This window comes from Pezoporus wallicus, unplaced genomic scaffold (assembly GCF_028554395.1).
Source record: "Pezoporus wallicus isolate ANWC-B61680 ecotype Strahan unplaced genomic scaffold, APGP_CSIRO_Pwel_v1 contig_3952, whole genome shotgun sequence".
NCBI lineage: Eukaryota > Metazoa > Chordata > Aves > Psittaciformes > Psittacidae > Pezoporus > Pezoporus wallicus.
Window position 1 is genome coordinate 710,906 of NW_026635034.1, and position 19,964 is coordinate 730,869.

Consider the following 19,964-nt stretch of genomic DNA (forward strand, 5'->3'; position numbering starts at 1 on the left):
CTTGTCTGGGACAGAGTCAAATGTCTACTCTAGACAGAAGAAATATAATATAAAGGATATTTTGTAGCCGTCCAGGTTTTAAACAGTATTTCTACTCTGCTAAGTTCTATTCAGCAAAAGTAATTCTGAAGAACTTAAAAATATTCTAACAGTTAAATTCAAACATAATATGATTCTCTTCATCTTTTGAACACTCAAGATGTGCAAAATTGGGACTCAAAATCTGCATGCTCCCAAATGCTGGGTGCCTTATACCCAAACCAGCAAATACTCGATACTGGCAGCTGCAAAAGAAATTTCAGGACAACAAAATGATTAGATTTTTTTCCTTGCTATATGAGCTTTTTCTTCTCAATTGGAAGTGCTGGAAAATGACCATCATTTGGTGTTGGAACTGGGGAGAAGCATCAAATGTGAAAATAAAGCACAGGAAGGATCAAAGTCAGCCAACCCTTTCTAGTAGATTTTAGTACTAAAAAGTGTGGAAAAAAATAAAATCTGATGCCATTTATTTTGAAAAGTTATGTTCCATCATCACTCAGCAATTTGCAACTTCAAACAGCTAACTGAGTATCACATACAGCGTGAGGTAGGCTAGCATAACAACGTTATTATCCCTCCCCCTCACTTCAGGCTGAGAAACCTGGTAAGAGACATTAAAATGAGCTTCTCAAGGACAAACACTGAGTTTGTGATAGAACAGAGATTAAAACTTGGAGGTCTTTTGTTTCCCCTCAACAGTGTTTACTACCTCACTATTTTGTACGTGTTTGCATACACCCAGATGTGTAGCCACACACATTCACAACTGAAAAAAAACAGAGGGAGGGAGCATACCAATAGGCACATCTGAATGTCAGCACATGGACACATAACATAGTTCTCTGTTTACAGAGGAGTTTGTGTGAAGTTGAGGCACCTCCATCCATAATTGCAACTAAAAGTAAAAACCCTTCTCAGCTGCCTCTTTAGCTTAATTATTTTCCCCTGCAAAATCAGACTAAAAAAGGAGCAAAGGAATTCCTCACCCGTGGTCATTTTGTGTGTTGGGGGCTTTCTCTTGGGAGTAGGAGCTCTGATATACATCTCTGAGAACAGTTCAGGTCCTGGTGCCTGCCAGCCGAAGAGCAGGCAAGGTTGTTGCTCTCACCCTGGAGATGTCTCCTTGGAGCTGTGGATGCAGCTCCCAGTCTGTGGAGAGGATTCGTGCAGGTGTTCAAGATTCTCCAGTGGTCATCTCCAAGGGTCTCTTAGTTGTACTTTAGATGGCTCTGCATTAAGCTGGCAGCGTGTTTATGGATTTTAGTAGATGAAGCCATTTAATTTCTGGAGATAGAGAAGAAAGTGATAAATGCTACATATGTGAGCATGAGACATAGCATAACCCAGCTGTGCACACACAAACACATGCGCTGTACACATGACAAGTTAATTGTGCATTAATCAGGATATAATCTCATACTGCTAATGCAAGTCATGATGTAATTTTACCTTTACTACTTATACAACTATGGCCATTATTACCATGTAGTAAATTGTATCACTTCAGACTGATGAATGACAGTAGTTAATGTATCTCCACCTAATTTGTCTATTTCACATGGTGATGTAGCTCTACTCTGATTTGTTTTTCATTTCAGGAAGCTGCTATATACTTGTCTTTATGTCTTCACTGGACTTTTTCAGAACACTTACAACAGAAGAAAAAATAATTTGGTGTTTGCTTTTATTAAAGAAATAAAAAGGGGGAGATTTTACCAGACACACGGATTTGCTTTTGTATGGATACTAAATCCTTTCTGTTGAACCAAGCTCTGATATACTTGAAGAAATGGATGTACTTCAAGCAACAGTAACCAAAAATGCTGACTTGGAATTTAACACATATTTGGCCTTCTCTCATGTTTGATGCAAGAATAAATAATAGCACATCCATGGCACTCCCACAACATGTACACAGGCCCACTTGTTAAGTCACAAACAATATAGCTGTGGCTAAAAAGAAAAATGTATGTGCCAGGATAACAAAATCACACTTTTGAAGCTCATCTCTTTACATGCACAGCTGTGTGTCTGACCCTTGTGCCTTAAAGCTTTTTAAAGTTCTGGATGGTGTGGGGTGTTTTTTTCTTGTGATAAATATGAAAATGCAAAGAGGGAACATAGATCCAGAATGAGTTATTTTTCTAATGTTTTCCATTAAGCAGCAGCTGCTGTTACCAAGCTGTCATCTTTGTTGCTAGGGAGATTTCATGCGCATGCCAGAATGGGACTGGTTGGTTCCGTGTGTCCACCCAACTGCTTGGAAAGCCATTGTGTTGGTGAACTCCTGCATGTTGGGCTGAGCAAACTCCTCCTCCGACTTCAGTGGGAAATGGGATGCAGGAGTAGACCTCCTTTCTAGGGTTATTCAGCACCGCTTTTGCACACCAGCATAGTTTTGTCTTCTTCCTTCCCCTGAAGTGAAAAAGACGAAATGTCCCATTTTGATAGTTTTAACATGTAAACCATCCTGATTTTTCATTTCTTAAATACACTTTAAATTTCACATGCAGTTTTCCACCTTCTCCTCAAAGCAAACAACACATAACCTAAGTAAGATTTGAAATACTTCAAGCAGTGCCAACCAATGTATTCTTATTTTGGCTCAGCTAGATAACCAAAGCTGATAATCAACTGTCTGCACAATGCTGACCAGAGACTTCAGTGGAACCTCTCCTGCCTCTAAATATTGTGCAAGTGTTAAAGATCTTTGCTGGCCTATACAGACTACAGAGAAACAAGGGCCTAATTTCTTTCTTATATTAAACTCAGTGGAGCACTGTGAGTTGCCTTTCAAAGTACAACATTTTTCCAGTCTAAAAGGACTCTGAGACAGGGAGAGATACCTTTTTCCTTGGTTAGCACACTCTGGTCAATGTTTGGTCTCCGAGTGGATAATGGATGCAGTAAGAAAGATAAAAAATATTCACAATTCTTTAATATACTGGTGAGAAATCAGTTTACTAGTTCACAAATGCCAACAGGTCAGATCAAATTTCTCATGTGGCGTAAAGATCATAAATGCAGTTCCCAGGGCTACCTCAACTTTAATAAAATGAAGTCATCCATGTGTTGCTTTGTATTAATATTGCAACTAGGTTTAAGCATATATAAGCCATGATTTTTTCATCAAGTGTTAAATCAAATTGAATCACAGGTTTTTATGAGTGATAAAACGATAATAGACCAGATCTGGTCAGCTAAGATAATAACTTGATTCAGTACTTTGGATGTAAGTGTTTAAGGTTTCCACAATAAAACTGTAATGTTATACCCTAAAGTGTGTTAATAACATTAAGTGATGTAACAGCGAAAGCGAACTGACAGAATGTAATACCCACTGGGCCATCATAATAGAAATAATTTATAATGTAACAGCAATAAAATCTTTAATGTTATCTCAATCCAGTCCTGTCCCCATGTCTGGGGTTTCAGATTACACGTGATTTTTTTTCTATGCATTTAAGTGTTAACTTAAAATAATTAAGAAAATGGTTTTCAAAGTGGAAGAGCCTTTCAAACTTGCTGACCTGATCATGATATTATTAACTCTTTCCTTTCTACAAATTCCCATATGGCTGATGGCTCCATTTTTTTCCCTTTAAAAGCAATTTACAGCAATCAAGGAATATCTAGGACTACCCTGCTATATGAAAAAAAGTATCTCATTCTCACTATTCTCACACCTAAACACAAAGATGAAATATGTTGTGAAAGGGTTTGAACAAATACCTAGTAAATGATCTCACCATAAACACATAATGTTCATGTGTGGGGCTATCTGCCAGAGGAAGTAGAAGGCGATAATGTGTCTTCTTCTTGACTGGGTTTAAACCACGACACACCCTTATCATGGCAAACCAAAACATGACACAGAAGAGCCTGCTTAGATACTAGAAAACATCCTTACTGGCAAAGTGCTGGGGTATGTTCCCTGGAGGGCCCATGGGATCTTCTGCCCTCAAGATCTTCAAGAATAGAAATGATCAAACACCTAAAAGGTGTGAACATAATGTAGTTTATCTAACCTTTTCACAGAAGGCTAGATCAGAGGATCTCATATATATATGACATAAAATCACTCCCTGTGTGCCTTACAGCATAAATATCTTCCCTGAAATCTCAATATAGAATACTGTTTAGTATCTCTTCAGACAACCGTCTTCAGGAGGTAAAGAGCTCTTTTCCTCTTTATTCTCTTCAAAACATTTGAGAAGTACCAACTGGACAGACATGTACAAAGATATTGTAAAATGCGTGTTGACATGTACCTCTTAGAAGTAAACTGAAAACAATCTCTTACTTAAAACAGGATTTATTGGATTCAAGGGAAGGTATAGTTTTATCCCTTCTTCCTAGCCAAAGTGCTTTCTAAGAGCATTGCCTGTTTAAGGCAAACATACTGAGAGCTTCCTGTAATATATGCCATGCCTCAGAGGAGCCAAAACAGAATAAATTCAGCACCTGAATTCTCTTGCAAACTCATCCAACCTAGGACTAATAACCTGTGTCTTTAGAAAATACTCTAGCATCAGACATACAAGACAGTTACTGTGCAATTAAGAAAAAGCCTCTGACTCTCAGGTTCTCTCTGGATCCACCAGGGAATGCAGAAAAACATAACTGGAACTGAACAAAGAAGCAGCTTATCATCTTGAAATATGCCAGGTTAATCGTCCCTTTAAAAGCAAACGTATTAGGAAAACATTAGATCCTTAGCCCTCTGTGACATAATTACACAGGCTTCTGATTAAACAGAGGCGCTCATTAAGTAAAACATTTTATTTTAGTTTCTTGTTGGTTGCTGGTATTGTTGGGCTTCCTGCCCAATTCCAGCCAGGCTACCATATGAACAGTGAAAACAGCCAACATTGTTAATACAGAAACAACAACAACACTTGGCACTTCCATCATTCCCTTGATCTCAACATCTTAAAGCAATTTACAGATATTACTTGGTTGCAGCATGTGACAAAACTGTCGCGCAGGTAAGATTGATCACCCTTATTTTACAGATGGATAAAGCAGGGCACAAAGGTATTCAGTTGGCTTTCTCTGGCTGTAAGAAGGTTAGTGGTAAGATCCAGAAGTCCTGAAGAGAAACCACTTGGAATTACTGTTTCAACAATGACTTAACTTTTTTCCTCCCCCCTTAATTGCTGTTGTCCTTTATTGGCTCTCCGGAGCAGAGGACTTGTGCTGTGAAAAATCAAGCAGGGATGAAAACTGTACTGAGTTGGCAAATTTAAACTTACTATTTGTAGTTTAAGAAAGCCTGGTTCAATTTTTCTCCAAATAGATTTGTGATGATTTATCTGTAACAGTAAGGACCTCAATTTGGGCAGCTAAGACATAAAGTTTGCAATGGGAGATAAAGATGTAAGTGGCAGGGAGAGGAGGATGTTTTAGTTCCTAATTCACCAAATCTGGCTGATCAAACACATGTAGAGAGGCTTCTTTGCAGAACTTCCAGCAATGAGAATGTAAGGAGAACATTATAACATGGAGTCTAGGAATACACTTACGAATGTGCAACCTCTGAGTTGCCAACAGCACTTGCCTTCAGAAGCCCTCCCCTTCTGAACCATCTTTGCAAAGACATTCTGCACCCAGTGGCTGTGAAGGAGGCTCTGGCAGACACGAATCTGTGTATGGATTTATGTGGCCAAACTTACAAAATAAGGTTCCCATCTACAGCTGTATATATGTATCGTCAGTCTGAGAGTGAAACAGCTTTTGTCTTGCATCTAAAAACACCTTGTATATTGAAAGCTGAGGTGAGCTCACACATGCTGCTCATGGTATCGCTTCAGGAGAAAAATTTTGCAGAATATAGTTTCACTTCACACAGAGAAAGTTTCATCCCTAAGCTTAGTAAGTATTTCTCAAAGGTGTGCTGGATAGTAAGGAGATTCACTGCTCATTTGCCAGATTTCTGCCATAGCAAAGTAATTCTTTTTGTCTTTAGCGTAAAAGAGAGATTTTTTGACATCAAAGAGCCTGAAGTGTTAAACCAATCTTAGGCACTGAAGTTTGGCAACAAAATCCCATGCAGTGTATATAAATACCACCTGTATCCAGATTCCATCCACGTAGATTGTAATGGGCACTGCTGTAAGTTATCTGCTACTGCTGCACACCAACACCCCCTGATTTGTAAGCTCAGGTGCCCCTTCCTGCCTACAAAAATAAAAACATAACACCTACATGGAAACCTAATGGAGTCAGTATTAGAACAAGCTTTTAGGTCTAGGTGCATGTATTACAAGAGCAAGAGAGGTGGAAACCTGCTTGTCACTTATTCAGCTGGATATGAATGACTGGCTTCAAAAGAACCTCAGGAGTAAAAGATTAAAGGGAAGATGACCATGAACTCTCCTTTCCCGAAGGAAGTTCAAAGCTTCCCGATTTAGGTTCTTATCGCACTATAAAGAGGGGAGCAAGGAAGATAAAAAATTAAAAATAAATGATCTTTAAGAAATTATCCTCATCTGAGTGTCCTCCAATATGTCTGGTCCTCTAAGTGTTACATGAATTGTAACTAGATCCTAGGGAGACAGTTGCAACCTGGTTATCAGTGGCAGTAAATGGAAGATAATAGCCCCACTAGAGAGTTATGAAATGGCTTGTCTTTGAGCTGCCAAAGTGTTTAGGCTCTCTTTTATTATATTCACAGCAGTAATCCGATATGTCCTGACTTCTGTCATCTGTATGTAATGCTTATCAACTCTCTGCCAGTGATTCACCCCCTTGTCAGGGACAATTATTTCTCAAAGTGCTGAGGTTACGACTGAAGCAATATTATGACTGGAAAGGAAATATGAAAGGTGCAGCACATCACAGCAAGCAATCTTGAAGCTGACGTCAAAGTGAAGGAGAACATTGTTGATAAAAAAATAAGGCATAACGGGAGTGCTGCACTGTTGCTCCCATAGCAGTCCTGGGCATTGCTAAGGTCATACATACATATGACTATGGTAATGGAAGATTTTCCCATTATTTGATTGGAGCTACACTGTCATACTTCCCTGGTTAGGTGTCCGTCTCCATTTCCATTTAAGTCCTCATTTAAAGCCATTTAAAACTATACAGGGAGAATGTGTCCTGTCCCTCTGAATTTGCAGACAGGAGTTCAGCCCAGGAAATTCATTTTCCTTCAGAGGAACATGAAATGAAAAGCATAATCTAAGGGACAAAGGGTCCAATTTGCAGTTGTCGAGTTGCCTGAAATTACAGTAACACCTGTGGTGAAGTTCTGATCCAAGCATGTTCAGACCAACCTGCTTCATCACTCTCTTAGATGCCTCAGGCAAAACTAAAATAGGTTCTCTCACTTCTTGTATTGCTTATGGATTCATTAATTTGTGGAAGCGGAATAGATAATCCTGTGCTTGTGGCTAGGGAGAGCAAGAAGACACCAGGGAAGCTAATGTTAGCATCCTACCATGACAACAGTGCTGCAGAGCAGAAGGCAACCTGTGAACTGGGGTAGGGCCTCAGGGCACCAGAAGCTCAAGGTTATTGGGAAAGGGTAAAAGGCTGTAGTATTTCTTTGTCTCCTTTAGTAGCAAGTGGAAATGGTGGCTTGGGAAGCTTTGCCATTGGCAGTGAGAAAAAGCAGCTGGTCGGTAAACATAATGGTGGATTCAGGGAGGCTAAAGAGGGTGCCAGATGGTCCCAGGGGCAGTCCAGCTGACCAACAGCAGCACCTATGCCCTGCATGCATATGTGGCATCAATCCAGTATGGGTTGTGAGGTGTCGGTCAACACATAATTCACTCGACTCAAGGTTTCAGCCTACAGAGTAGCAGAAGTGGAGGAAAACAATGCCTCTCAGTGGTATTTTGATAGTTCTGGACTCTAAAAGTATAGCACAAACTCTGTACTTCAACTGCAAACAAGTAGTTGAGCAATGCCATTTCCCAGCTTAGAGGGTCACACTAGTTCAAAGGCCTAGTGCAAGGGCTCAGTGTGAAGGCAACACAAGTTGGGTATGAATACAGAAAAGGAAGGAAACAGGGTTGCAAAAAACCGTGTTACAAATCAGGTGGCTAATCAGAAAGTGGAGTCACTTATGCATGTGGTTCTCTGGCTACAGAGATGAATGCAAACCATGTCTTTCTGTAATGCCTGGTGCTGTTATTGGACTGGCCTTCCTGCCCATGGAGGACATGCACCAACATGGGTCTCAAGGGTCATGAGCAGCAGGGTCAGCTGTGCTTCCACTGGGAGGGTAACAGAGCCTCCTAAAGCAATGAGGAGAGAGAATGAATCACTGCGCCTCATCTAATAGATTGCAGTAATGTAATATAACAGCAATAACCCCCAGAGTACCATCTGGTGAACTTGTGACTAAACACAGCTTGTTTTGCTCAAGGCACACAAGCAATGGACAAGGATATATTTTATTCCGTTGCTTCACCCTGACCAAGCACAAGTGGTAACCAAGCTATTTCTGGGAACTTCAGATCGTCTACAAATCAGAGCTGAGAGCAGTTATTTCTCCCCTATGGAGCACGTAGGTAGCTCGCTCTGCAGGAGGGCACTCAGAGGCGTAAACTCCTGAGTCTCGGTTATGGCCACCAAAGTAGACAGAGATCTGATCTCAGCTATTCAGCCACACAATTCTCATGCTGCAAAATTCCCTGTTAAACTCCTGTGTGTAGGTGGGTATTTCAGGTGGTATTTCCCAGGGATGCAGGAGGCCTGACTCTCCCATGAAGAATATTGGTGACTCATTGCTCTGACCTTGGTCAGAGTTAATCCTGCAGGAATGAAAAGGTTCAGATTTCAGTACTCACTGGAAGAAAAGAGAAAGGAGGAGGAGTAGCCCCCTACTAACGTAGACATGACCAGTGGCTCTGCCATCAGTTACAGCGTTGCTTGCATTTAACATTATATGAAAATATCTATTCAGAATGGAAAATAAGATCAAAGACAACATTTCTGTAGTGATGACATTAGCAACACTTCACTCTGCTCCCTCTCCTCCTCCTGTCCTTCGCATTTCAAGGCTGTTGCTCTATTCATCCGCTCTGTGCCACCCCAGGTTTATAACATCACATCATCAGCAGCACTAATAACCCGTGATTCTTTTCCCCTATTGTGTTTGTCAGTCAGTAATCTGGGCACTACAGTAGCGCAGCACTGAAAAGCTACAGTGTGTTCCTATAGCAACCAGCTAATCCACAGGTGGAAGGTGATTGGGCACCTTTTGCACCGGAACAATAATTTGAAAGATCTTTTTCAGTGTGCTGTTCTGCGCCATGAGTTCATTGTATTGCAACCCACCACGAATCATTATAAGCCATCATGAAAATGCAGCCACGGCTGCACAAATCATAGCAAAGAGAGACAATGTCTTCCAGCAACAAGCCCTTGAAAGATTTCATGGCAGGTTAAGAGGCCAAATTGTGTATAGGGGGATGTATTGTACAGGATAAAACAAAGGGCTTGTATAATAAGCCGATGCTGACAGTCTCCGAGTTGGGGAATCCCAGGGAAGGGTAAGAGTGTGCATGAATATGAGTTTTCCTGAGCTGTGGAAGGAAAACAGCCATAACAACAGAAAGTACTGGGCAGAGCTCCCACATACAACTCTTCCAAAAGCAATTACTCCCACCTGGCTATTCCCATTTCTCCTAAACCATCTCCTGTTACAGAAGAGAATTTAATATTCTCTAATTGAAACCTCTAATTTAAGGCATTTGCTTGGTATCCTCAAAGTCTGAAATCCCGGCCTGGACTTTCACAGGGTGATTAGAGAAGTCTCAAATTTTTAGATGCTCAAAGTAAGAAACCTCCAAGAAATACCCAACACCCTTCTTCAGGAAGTCAGGCTTCTTCACCTGTCTAACCTTAATAAGTAGTCTGAACTTGAGGTAGGGAGTGATCTTTCCAAGTAAACCATCTTAATCCATGCGTAAGTGCAGCACAGACAATGAGAGAACAAACATCTTCATATCAACTTCAAGCAACGAACCTTGTCATTTGCAGACTATATCTAATTTCTGCTCATTTTTCTTTGAAAACACGACTGGAAATGCTAGATATAAACCAAAACCTCTTTAAAGCTGAGTTGTACAAGCACAAGCATTTCCCATACAGCCACTGCAGTGGAGAGCAGAGAGTGCAAACAACGCAATAGGCAGTGTCATAGGATGGCCAAAAAAAAAGGAGATATGTAAAAATTCCAACAAAAAGAGAGAAATAACACAAGTGCTTCCTTGATCACATTGCAGAAGGAATGTCTGGACTTGATAAAAATGTCAAAAACTCTCACTGCATAAATCAGCTCTTTCAAGACTTGGTGGGATAATGGAGGAGAAACCTTAAAAAGAAAGGGCAAACAGAAGTTCAGTTACAACTTCTGAGATAGCAGCATAAAAAGCTTCCCTGCATTTACAGGCCAAAGATTACTGGGATACTTCCATCTTAAACAAATTTCCTAACTAGGAGACAATGAAGTCAGTGTCTCATTTGCAGCTGAAGACTTCTATAAAGCAATGTTTCCACTCAAAGCTGAATCAACAAACAAACCAGAACAGATACTGCTTTTATGGATGCTTTTTATACTCATCCCAAAGTAGGATGAATAAAATGGATGAGGCAGGTCCACATACTCAATACAAATGGACAGAAGAAAAGCTTGAATGGGGTCTAGGATATCTCCGAGGGACATTATTGAATATTCTACAGCAAATATCAATTTCTTCCTCTTTCTTCCCCCTCCTGCCTTTCACCTACCATACAATTCTGGAAGTTTTCTCTAATAAAGTTCACTGAAACAGGAAAATGTCTCTGGAAATTTCTTAATCAAACATTTCCAGCAAAACACCTCAAAATTCTTGACCATCCTTAATTGTGAAATGTATCGATTGTTCCTCTCAAGTAATTCATGCCTTAAAATGACATATTTTTGTTCCTTTCAGAGGGCTTGGATAGATAGCATTGTTTTCCTTTCCAAAGCACATCAAAGAGCCCAAGTTTTGGCAGGCTTTCTGTTTTCTTTAAAAAAGGAGAAAAGGAAAGAAAACATCAGCAAAACAAAGCTAAGAATAACTGCTCTTTTCTGAAGAGTTGTGGGCTTCTTCCCTTCTCGATTCACAGTCATGGCGCTCACTTCAGGGAGCTGCTGAAACAGAAAGCCTGGAGGTGGGGAGGTGGATCGCAATGGGAAGATCAGAGAACTGGCACAGGATAGAGAGCCTTTTGCCTCTTGATGTTCAGGCTGAATCTAGCCAAAGTCAGTCATTAACCAAAGCCGTCACAATTTTCAAACCCTTTATGGGCTACACAAGGTCAGACTGCAGCCTCTAACCCAGCAGACAAGTTTCCATGTATCTGCAGCTGATACTTCACTGACAGCTCTGGTGATAGCTACGCTCTCCAGTTTGCAGTATCTCAGTTTTAGAATTGAATAAATTCTAGAAAATGGCTGGATTTGGGTTAATTATGGCCTTTTCCCTTCAGGACAAGTAGGTGCAGGATGTACATATCTTTTTTGATGGAAAAAAAGTTTGTATCCTGAGTAGCTCCCCCTTCTGCTGCAATGTTGAGCGGACTCAGACTGGTATTGCTCCAGGCTGGTATTGCTTCAGTTCTGAGTATCGTATTGCCCCGGACCCATTTTTCTTCATTTCATTTCTCTTTCGCAGCTGGGAACAATAATTTACTCATTACAGACCTGTACTCCTGTGGCAGGATCTGTAGTCTACACTGTTTGTAAAATACCATGCACTGTGGCCCGATGTTAAATATGAAGGAATGACACCAAAACAATGCAGGAGAAATACCACCAGCTCTTACCCCCTATGAAGCAACCTTTATCTTGATTTACTGTGTAACCAGGCTGCTTATCAGTGTCATAATCAGGTTATATTAAGGCTTAAAATTCTCCTGGAGAACTCAGAGTGGTAAATAAAGAGTGCATCACTTAACTAACTTGTAAATGACTGGGGCAAAGAATATGTACTCCGGAGGAAGATGACAGGATTCATTTCTAGAACAAATCGGACAATACGTGAAGTGAGACTGTGCCCTACTGCTTGGTACCTTTATGTGACCTTGTAACAAAGCATGGCCAATATGGCAGTAATACTGCATATAAAACAGAGCCTGGTGGAAAGTTGCTATTCTTCAAACTCGCTTGCATCTAGACATCTTTCAAGTGATTTCAGAATTTAGGGTGAAAGTGGATCTTAGGCCTTTTTTAAAAAGCCATTTCAAATCCTCATTCATATCATAAATGCTTTTTTCTCCTTTTTTCTGCAGGCCACTGAAATCTCTTGGGCCATGACATTGTCTGGCACTGAATGCAGCCCCTTTTTATCATTATAAAGAAATAATGAAAGCTTATGGTGGAGAGGCGCTCATATTTCAGTGTATGGTGCCTTCCTCATTCTCCATACCTAAGAATATATATATAGTATGATGAGAACATTAATTATTTCCAATGCACTAACAGAAAATTCCTGACAATTCAGTCATCCCTGCTGCCTAGCATGAACGTAAGTTCAAAGTAAAAGAAACCAAACATATCCGCACTTTTGTGCATTAAACATCAGCAAGTGACCTGTATTTTATTACAGTACACAGCTGTTTTATCACATAAGTAAATAAATCACCATTGAACCAACTTTGGGAACGAAGATTTTGAATAATAACACAATTAAGTTTTCCCACAAAGTCCAAATAGCCCACTTGCTCATAGTTGCTACAAGCTGTGATTCCCATGTGAAAGATATCAACTTATTTCCTTTTCCTGTCAATCATCAGTACCAAGTGGGGCCCTGGTATGTCAGGTCATGACCTTTCACTCTGGGCATGAGCCTGAAAGCCACTAGTGAATCAACTAGTTTAATTATTTAGGCTGTTTTTAATAAATATAAAAATGTGGCCTTAAATATTTCACATGCTTGTTCAGTTTGGGCTTTCAAGTACCTCTCATCAAGCCCACCAGCCTGAAAGTGTGCTCTTATTGGTAGGAAATCAGTCAATTAATAACCAAATCCAGCTTTTGGAATTAGGTTTATTTTGTGGATTTTGAGCTTCCTGGCTTGGGTATCACTTGCTTGTTGGTTTAGAGGACAAGATTCTTATTATACTTTTTAACATAAGATTGGAGTGGTTTAATCATCACCAGCAATGGCCTATTTGCTTACCTCCCACCAAACAATCCTTCAACAGAAAAGCCACAGTAGGATTCACTTGGAATATTTTCTACATCCTCTTCACCTATGGGAAAAAAAATGAAACAAACAAACATGAAAAAAATCCAATGCAGTAAAGTCCTTATAAGACAATTCTCTCAAAAATATTTCTGAGTAACGTTGACATCTTTGCTAGTGGGTCCCTTCGCAATGGACAGTTGTATTCCATTTCGAGCCAAAGTGTGATGACAACCTTCCTTTGCTAAAAATCCCAACCAGTTTTCTCAGCTTACAGCTCCCATATTCCAAAAACCCAGGCCTGAACCAAGCTGCTGCCTTCACTTAGCATTTAGCTCTATTGCATCAGGAGACTGCAGTAACCATACAACCACAGAAGTAGAAAACGACTAGCAATGCTTTTTGTGGATGGTGAACTAGTCATGTGGAATGATTTATGTTCAACAAACATTTATGCTTATTGCTCAACAAGCTTTCCAGCTGGGAGACACAGGGCAAAATTAAACTTTTGAAAGAATAAGCCTCTAAATTTGGACTGCCAGAGCCAATTTTTACTTTGGAACATTCCTGAAATGTACAAAACTTTCCCTAAAGTTCTCTTAGATTCATTTTGTTCTTCTTTCCCCTAGAGCTCTAAGACCATTCAAGAAAGTGAGTGTGAAGTACTGCCTATTTATAGATGATAACCCTAACTCTTATCCTTCTTCCTCCTCTCCCCCTGCCATGGTCCCACATCAAAGAGAGGGCTTGGGCAAGGGGAAGAGAGACGTTCTTACTCTAACTCTTCCAGTCACTCTCATGGGCTGCTGCAGAGGAGGGCTGCTGGTTCTGGGAGAAATATCAGCATGCCAAAATTTGCTTTTCTTTTAAGCACAAGTAACGATCTAAATGCTGAAAGGTAGCACAAAAATGAAATTGCTTCAACACAGAGATCATCAAAGCTACCTTAATTGAAATGTTTTTGTTCTGGGACAGCTGAAAACATTTCATCTTGATACACTTCGAATTCTTCATTTTGATTTAATCGCTTCAAGGTGTGCACAACAGTATGTTAGAATGTACAGTATAATCAAACAGAAGTCAAATGAGGTGTTCCATCTTTATTGAAGTGTCCCTGCCTGATAGCGGTGCTTCTCAGCAATTTCAGCCAAATTGCTGTAGTCCTGAGAAAATCTTTCAAATTCACCCACGCCTGCATTCACTGATGAAAAGCTGTATCTTCTCAAAAGTTTTCAATCGGCTTTACTCAAGATGCATCAGGAGTGGCGTATGTTTATAACATGTGAGCAGCCCCCTGAATCTCCTGGTGGATGAGAGGTAAAAATCAAAGTATTGATCCAAGGATCTACCACTTTGAAATCAGATATGGAAAAATGCTAAGGAGCAGCAGTGATTCTTAGGGGTTTCAAGTGCATTTAGAGCATGCGGAATCGCCTGGAACATGCTTCAGTTTGCACTTACCTTATTTAGCTTTTCAAAGGCTGACCTTTCATGCACTAAGTTCAGCAACATAGCAGTCAACCTATTAATGTCCAAGGAAGCTGTGGACCAAATCAGACAGTTTAAATAACTCAGCTGTGAACACAGAACCCCATTATCATTTCTGTGAGGCTAATCTGAACAGCTGATTCATCTTGAGCAGTTTACTATGGACAATAGGTCTTTACCACATCCATTTTAAGTTTGAAATCAGAAGAGGGTGAAGAACTTTGCACTCAGACACTATGTTGGGAGGTGCCATATAGAAGGACAGACAGACAGAGAGGTTTATATTAAAGGGCCTTATTTCCCACTATATTTCACTAGCTCTATTGTGATATGATTACTGATTTTAGTGGAATAAAAGCGTGTTAATGAAATAGAGAGTTAGGAAACTGTATAGCCTTTCTTCCCCTACAACACACATTTCCGTGTTAAACTTGTCTCGGCTTTGAATGAATCTAAAGGTTTCAGTCCAAGAAGGCTGGCTCTACCATCACAGCTCTGTTAGCAGTATGGAGACAACACAGCTCATAAGAAGACCTATTCTGTCTTTTAGAAAAGGATGGGAATTTCTTGATCCCTACTTACTTTTTCCTTCCTTCTCCAGTGGGGGTTCACACCTTTCGTTACATGAGCCTAAAGGCTGTTGAGCCGAAAAATGCTTTCACATCTTTAGCACTGTCTAATAGAGAATCATAGAATAATTAGGGTTGGAAAGGACCTTAAGCTCATTTAGTTCCAACCCCCCTGCATGGACAGGGACACCTTATGCTAAATCATATCACCCAAGGCCTCGTCCAGCCTGGTCTTGAACACTGCCAGGGATGGAGCATTCACAGCCTCCCTGGGCAACCCATTCCAGTGCCTCACCACCCTAACAGGAAAGGATTTCCTCCTTATATCCAATCTAAACTTCCCCTGTTTAAGTTTTAACCCGTTACCCCTTGTCCTGTCACTACAGTCCCTAATGAAGAGTCCCTCCCCAGCATCCCTACAGGCCCCCTTCAGATACTGGAAGGCTGCTATGAGGTCTCCACGCAGCCTTCTCTTCTCCAGGCTGAACAGCCCCAACTTTCTCAGCCTGTCTTCATACAGGAGGTGCTCCAGCCCCTGATCATCCTCGTGGCCTCCTCTGGGCTTGTTCCAACAGTTCCATGTCCTTTTTATGTTGAGGACACCAGAACTGCACACAATACTCCAGGTGAGGTCTCACAAGAGCACAGTAGAGGGTCAGGATCACCTCCTTCGACCTGCTGGTCATGCTCCTTTTGATGCAGCCCAGGATACAGTTGGCTTTCTGGGCTGCAGGTGCACACTGCCAGCTCATGTTCATTTTCTCATCAACCAACACCCCCAAGTCCTTCTCCGCAGGGCTGCTCTGAATCTCTTCTCTGCCCAACCTGTAGCTGTGCCTGGGATTGCTCTGAATGCCTTTTGCATTCAGCTTATTAACTGGACACAGGAAACTCATGTGAGTTCTGAAATCAGGCTGGAAGATGCCAGAAACAATTGTATCTCACAATTCTTTGACTCTCTTTCAATATGTACATGGAAGGAAAAGGCCACTATAAAATAGGAATGATGTAATTACATTACTCCTTTTCCCTAGGACTGTTATTTTGTCTAGTAGGCTGTTGCTTTTTAGACTTTATCTGTGTATTCAGCAATTCCATAAATAAGATTTTCATTATCAACATTGAAATCCCAAACAGTTTTCAGCTCATAATGAGGTTTTCACTGTTCTCAGGCAACGCTGGGAAAAGCCTTTTATATGATAAGATGAATCTGTGAGACAGCCTGAGCTAGGTGTATGTGTTGCCAAAGGCCTTACTTTCAAACAGTCCTCAGTTTCTTCACTCAGTCAGGTGGTGATCAGGTTCTAGTAAAAACAGACTTCAAATTGTTTCAGTTATCCAGTCACTGGAAAAGAAAAATGAAAGAGAAGAATAAAAGGGAGTTGTTACTATAAGCTCCTTTACAGCCTCCAAAGAACTCTACCAAAGAACTCAACCAAACATATGTTTAGAAGAAAATTTCAAGGCTTTCATTGATAGATTATGGCTTCCCATAGGATATTTCCAAGCTTAAAAATGCTAATGCTTGGAAAAAAGGGAGGTCTTTGAAATGACACAGAAAATTAATATATGCAAAAAATGGTTCTTAGCATACACTTTCACAAATACAAGTATTGGTGAAGAGCTCTCAGACTGCTGAGAAAGAAGATAAAAGACAGGCTCAAGACAAACTATAGTATCTGAAGAGATTATCTGAGAGGAGAAAGAAAGCGTGGTTCAGGTTACCACACGGTAACAACATGCTGGATTCAAATACTAACAGTGAAATGTGGGCTCAAATTTTGCACTGGAAGCCAATTTATTCTTGAGGAAGACAAAAGATTTCAAATTTAAGCTGAACGTGTGTGCTTAAAAGCCTTACAAGTGTTGGAAAGGTCACAAGAAATACAGGAACCTTGTGTGACTCTATTTTATAGAAAGGTCAGACATTCTCCTTCAATTAAAACTGAGATGTATTTGTATCATTCATACTTTGAATTAAGAAGCAGAGGCTAGCACTGGTTGCAGAAGCTGAGGATCTACTATCAAAATCCCTTCTGTATCCGACTTGTTTGGAGATGCCAGAATAACCTTGTGGGGTGGGAAGAGGTGAAGGGGCTTAGCAGCTAGAGAAAGGCAAAGCAGTTGGTGCTTTAACTTGTATTGGAAACTGAACACATGGAGGGCCCAGACCCAAGAGAGCATGCCTGTGGCCCTGAAGACTTAAAACAATCATACAGGGCAGTCTGATCCTGGCATTAATGCTGTTTTTAAATGTCTAAAGTCACAGTGAGTTTTATGGCTAAATGCCATGATGTTCTTTGAAGATTTAAGCAGCGTTACATTTCACTGGAGATAACATGCCTTTGGAGTTGAATGGCAAGTTCCATAAATTCCTCTTGGATAAAATCTGAAGTAAACATCCCAAAGTTTTGCATGGGTTTCTTGCAATTTGTTTAGGAGCTTTTGTGTCAAAGGGCACTGGAAAATGGTTGGCAATGTTTTATTTCACTTATTAAGAATACTTTTTGAGTATGCAAGTCTATGCAAGAAATGTTTGGAGAGCACGACTGTGCTGCAGTTTTGCTGAAATAAATGGCAGTTTTAATTAAAACAATTATACAAGTCTTTGTTTTCTTCAACTTGTTTGATTTAGTTGGTTTCTTTAGCAACAAACAAAGCTTTCATGGCTTCTTCACATTTGCACAGAATATTAATGTTGCTGCCTTTGATTACAGAGTCTTGTAGGCTTAAGGAGTCTCTCAGCATATAAATCTCAAATCACTGCCAGGATTACATGAGCAGCAGCGATGAGGATGTGGGTATTTGTATCTTGGTAATCATTAGTGTGTGAGGGAGGAATCCAGAAAATGGCTAAAAAATGCCTGACCATGAGGATATGCAGAACAAGGGCATTACACTGCAATTATGAAAACCTGTCAGCCTTATTACAGGTTTAGCTCTAACTTCCCCTTCCTTCCTAAATTCCCCTCTTGAAAATGGTAGGACAGTGACATACAGACTGGCATCCAGTATTTACAGTGTCAGCTATGATACAACATCAGTTAAAACATATGGTCCAAGGGAGGGCCGGCATTTGATTACTGCTGTTGCATTGTGACAGGTAAGCTAAGGCTGGATTAGCAACTTCAGGGTGACACGACCAACTGAAATGAAGCATCTCAAGAAACTACAAAGCCTCTAAATTAAATTGAGGAATTCAACAGTAAATTAAAAAGAAAAAACACTCCAAATTTTCCGTTTGGAGTTTTGGTTTGGTTTTTTTTTTTCCTAGTGATTTATATCAAAAGGGGAGATTTTAAATAAAAAAACACCCAATTCATCAGAAATTACTCTCAAGAATTGATTTTGCTTTTAGTTTCTTCAGCTGAAGTTACTCCTTATACCTGAATATCCCTCTCCTGAAATGGCCCCTCAAATGAGAACACAGAGCTGTAGCTGCCTCTCGGCTCCTGGACAGAGAATTAAAGCTCACACTGTCAACCGCAGTGCCATCCCAGACATATGTTTATATGAAAGTACCTCTTGTCTTGAAAGGATGAAGGCTTGCCTCTGTCAGTGTGCGCACAGGGGCTTCATCAAGGCACCTGTGATGCTCAGTAACACAGCTGGACAAAAAGGAAAAAGAAAGGGTGACCTAATACTGAAAAAGGCTACTTCTGTCTGAGAATTCCAACAATTGAGATATCAATAACTTTCAAAACCTTATGATTCACTTTTTAGTTGGCCCAAGTTTATGGAAAAAAAGTTTACAGTGATGATTTGGGTCTTTTTTTCTGTAAAGCTTCTAATTTTCTTCCATTTGTTTCTTTTCTTTAACATTCTTGATCAGCTCTACTACAGCACATTCTTGTTTTCCATAGACACATGTATGTTTGTGCTTAAAATATCGATTCATTTATCTGCACAAATGTTGACAAAAAAGATAAGAATCAGTATAAAAAGAAAGTGGTCTCATTTGGGTGTTTTGTGAAAGGAAAGGGAGCTTAAAAATGCATTTCTCTCTGGAAATGTGGGTTCGGCTTTTGGCTCATGTCAGAAATCAAAAGGAACAGCAGTAGTTTGGCAGTGCTGGGAGTATCAGAGTTTGACCAGCACTAAGGGCTCAAATCCATTGTGTGCAAGGGAAGGAAGATAATTGATGAATCTCTTGCTACAAAAAGCATTGCTTCCCTTAAAATTCACCATGAATCCATTTAAAATATCTCATTTAGTTTATGCCTGTTGCTGTTTTTAACATACACTTTAACATTCATCTCTCTTTTTTTCTTAGCTGCTTATCTTGAAATCAGTACATTTTCCTTTCTTGAAGCTGTAACTTAATAAAAGCCAAACTCTTTCTTTCCAAAGAGTTACAGCTCCTCCCAGATGAGTGCATCTAGGTCGGGTTTCAGCCTGGCAAAGATATTTTATGTTTGAGAACTAAAGGTCTCCAGAAATTGGGGTTCGTATTGGAACGCCTGACGTAGCCTTAACCATACCAGCACATGCGGGTGCTTGCTTTAATAAAAAAGCCCTTAATCTCATTTGGCTCTACCTCACTGGCAGCTTGAAGTACTTGAATCAAACAGTACAGCTGTGAATTGTGACACTGGCTGGATGGAAGCCCAGAAAACTTTTCCCAGAGAAAACCCTTGAGGGAGGAAAAAAAGTAAAGAGAAAAAGAAGAAGGAGGGGGGAGAAAAAGGTTCAACAA

At 40.3% G+C, this 19,964-nt stretch overlaps 2 long non-coding RNA genes across 3 annotated transcripts in view; both read right to left on the reverse strand.

Moving 5' to 3' along the window:
* LOC130603156 (uncharacterized) overlaps window positions 1-2,808 on the reverse strand; it is a 40,061-nt gene extending 37,253 nt beyond the window's left edge. Inside the window, exons 1-2 of one of the 2 annotated variants that reach the window (XR_008973084.1) lie at window positions 2,221-2,808; window positions 1,151-1,326 (exon numbers count right to left, since the gene is read on the reverse strand). This is a non-coding gene — a long non-coding RNA (uncharacterized LOC130603156). The remainder of the gene's footprint in view (window positions 1-1,150; window positions 1,327-2,220) is intronic. The other variant, XR_008973073.1, reaches the window with a different exon arrangement.
* Window positions 2,809-8,143: 5,335 nt separating this feature from the next.
* The window catches only part of LOC130603210 (uncharacterized), a 138,943-nt gene continuing 127,122 nt past the window's right edge, over window positions 8,144-19,964 (reverse strand). Inside the window, exons 2-4 of the long non-coding RNA XR_008973097.1 lie at window positions 16,525-16,613; window positions 14,673-14,752; window positions 8,144-8,288 (exon numbers count right to left, since the gene is read on the reverse strand). This is a non-coding gene — a long non-coding RNA (uncharacterized LOC130603210). The remainder of the gene's footprint in view (window positions 8,289-14,672; window positions 14,753-16,524; window positions 16,614-19,964) is intronic.